Raw genomic sequence first — 3171 nt, 5'->3', positions numbered from 1 at the left:
GCGCACAGGGATAGTCAGAAAAGATTTCATGATATCTGCCTACTCTTACTTTCCACTTGAAATCATTTCCTTTAATTCTCTGAATCATAAGTATTTTCTGGAGAACCACAATCTACTCAGTCACACAACAATTAGTCAAAAAATTAATTCACGTACTTTCGGTAATGCATCTTTTGCAGAGTATGTCAGAACGGAGTTAATTAGCAGTGATTAAAAGAATTGTGTTTACCTTCAGTGTTATGTTTGTGTTTCAGATTTAGGTCTTAAATGTCAAAGTGTTGGGCTGGGGATATAGCTCAGTGGCATAAGCGCCTGCCTGGCAAGTGCAAGGTCGTGAGTTCGATCCCCGGTACTGCAAAAAAAAAAAAAAAAAGAAAGTCAACGTGTTATAGAAGAACATTACTAGCTTAGCTTCAGTTGACTGAAAATATGCACGCAGATTTGGTAAGCTTCACTATATGGATAAAAGATACACTTTAACTGTTTCCCCTTAAGTATGTCAGCAAAGAATTAAATGTCGGAAAATACCCAAGACCTAATGTTTTCATCAGAGTTTCCAGGTGAAGAACTCTACTCAGGAGTCCCAAATGACTATGTTTGGCCATTCTCCCAAGATGCCAAAGAAAAGACTAGCATTGGTGACAGTAGGAAATCATTGGTAATCCTTTCAATCAGCACAGCCACACTGGGAGGAACAGATAAGGTCTTGGTGACCCAGTTTTACAGAAAGATGTAGGAGGGTAGACTGTGGGCCTTTGCATTGATGGTGGCTTTGTGCAGCTGGCAAAGCAAGTGCTTGATCTCAGTCATGGTCTGGTTAATCTTTGCCTCAGGATTGGTCAGTGACCTTGCTGTCGTAAGAAAATCATTTCTGCCTGGAGGTCAGTAGGCATAGTTTCAGCTCTTGTCCCAGTGTGTTTATTCATTGGACCTGTTGTTCCTGGAATCGTCCAAGTGAAGGCAATGACACCAAGTGTTTTATCTTCCTTTGATTTTCCCACTGGGCTTCTGCAGACTCATATGAAGAGCCAGTGCCTGTAGCAACCTCTAAATAGTGCTGGCAAAATGCAAATATTCACCATCTGTAGGAAACAGGTGGTTTCTCACTCACTCCATGGCTGCTCCTTTCACTGAGGAGTGGATGACAACGGTGTTAAGAGCCAAATCAGAAGTTAACTTTTTTCTTGGGGAAGAAGAGTCTGAGAATGAAGAACAAGAGAGCAAGGAGGCCATGAGCCAAAGCCCAAAGAGGAGTGAGATTAAAGACCCTACCCCAAAGCCCAGAGAGGGGTGGGGCTTAGGGTGCAGAAGTTCCTAGTATTCCCCTCAATAACATACCCAAACTTGGCACATCTCAGGAGAAAGACCAGGAAAGTCAACATCTGATTCTGCAGACTTCATGGTCAGATCCTCTCAGGTGTCCTGCAGCAACAGAACGAGCTGCCCCAAGGAGCAGGCTGCAGCACAATGACAGACCCTCCACTTTAAGAGTCTGTTGAGCCAGCTAGTGATTTCTTCAATGGGGGTGCTCGTCTCCTGAGCTGTGAGCATTCAAGACTCACACCTGTTCACCTCACGGGCGAGGCCTCTTCACTGTCTCTAGTCAGTATTGAGTCTTTTACTCCTGAGTCCTAAAAAAATTTTTCTTTCAATAAAAAGGAAAGAGGAACCCCCAGGAGATCCTGAAGAAGCCAGTGTAGAGGAAGGCAATTTACAAGGGCTGCTTGCCAAGAAAAATGTTCTACAAGGAACTAACATGGCTCCAAGGAATTCTTGGAACTAGAAAAATTTGGAGGTGGGGAATTTGGTACAGTCTACAAGTGTACTAAGAGACTGGTTGGATGTTTTAATGAAATAAAGGGCTCTATAAAACCTTTAGCAGCATTATCACAGGAGAATTTGTCTTTGCATGAAGTTTATGCTCAGGCAGTGCTGTGGCATCACTCCCCATGTGGTATGCTACTATTCCTCATGGGTAGAAGATGACTGTGTGATCATTCAGAATACTGCAAGGGTGAGAGCTTACAAGCTGCTATATCTAAAACACTAGGTTTGGTAATCATTTCCAAAAACCCAAACTCAAAGTCATCCTTCTACAGATTTCCTTGGGGCTTAAGTACATGCAAACTCTGGCACAGTACACCCTGGCTTCAGCCCAGTAACTTCTTTGTCATAAGGCACAATGTGATTCTCCTGTAGTCCCAGAAGATGTTGAAAATGAAACTGATTGGTTTCTCTCTGCCAGTGTGATGTATAAAATTGGTGACCTGGGCTATCTGATGTCAATAAGCAAACCCCACGTGGAAGAAGATCTCACTTTCTGGGTAAGGAGATTTTGCAAGAGGATTATTGACATCTTCCCAAATTGGACATATTTGCCCTAGGATTAACACTTGCAATGACTGCAGGAGCAGAGGCTTTTCCCAAAAAAGGTGAAATGTGGTATCATATTCATAAGGATTACTTTCAGGCCATTTCTCAGGAGCTCACAGAAGATTTTCACAGTTTGCTCAAAAATATGATCCACTGTAATACAGTGAAGAGACCTTCTGTAGCACCTCGGCCAGAAGTCCAGTTTGCCAGCCCTTCCTGAGGAAGACAGAGGAGCTCTAACAGCAGCTCAACTTGGAAAAGGCTAGGATAGCCACACTAAAAAGGGAACTGAGTGAAATCCAGCAGGCCATTTTCTCCAAGGAAATGCCCTGGAAGATGTTTTCCCCAAGGAAATTGCCCTGGAAGACATTTTCCCCAAGGAAACACCCAAGGGAGACACCCTGAGTTCTCAGGGGGCCAAACAGGAAGCAAAAATATCTGGAAGGAGGAAAAAGTGTAAGGTCTTCCAGCTTTACCTCTGGGCAATCAACCTCATAAGAACTCAATTCAAACCAGCCAATTTTATACCATAAAGCTTCCAGGAAAAGATGACCATCCACCCTTCCTCTTACAAAGTGGAAAAACTAACTCTCTTGAACTTCCAAAGATTTCCAAGTCACCTTAACATAGCATTTATCCCCAAGTTTGCAATGCTACTGAAGCTTCTTATTAGCAATGGTCTCAGGTACAACAGTTGACAGCAATTTCTCTTCTCAATTGTTATATTCCTAATGCTACCTATCAACAATTTATTTACTTCTCACATTTCCTGATGAATGAGAGCACATGGGGGTCAAA

General features: G+C 42.9%; 1 pseudogene; it reads left to right on the top strand.

Annotated features, from left to right (window-relative positions):
• The first annotated feature begins 514 nt into the window (after positions 1-514).
• On the top strand, positions 515-2778 carry LOC102004912 (annotated as a pseudogene).
• Positions 2779-3171: the final 393 nt, after the last annotated feature.

Source organism: Chinchilla lanigera, unplaced genomic scaffold, assembly GCF_000276665.1.
Source record: "Chinchilla lanigera isolate Chin_1 unplaced genomic scaffold, ChiLan1.0 scaffold00062, whole genome shotgun sequence".
NCBI classification, from domain to species: domain Eukaryota; kingdom Metazoa; phylum Chordata; class Mammalia; order Rodentia; family Chinchillidae; genus Chinchilla; species Chinchilla lanigera.
Note: the sequence above shows the minus strand (reverse complement) of the source record. Positions and strands in the feature narration are given on the sequence as shown.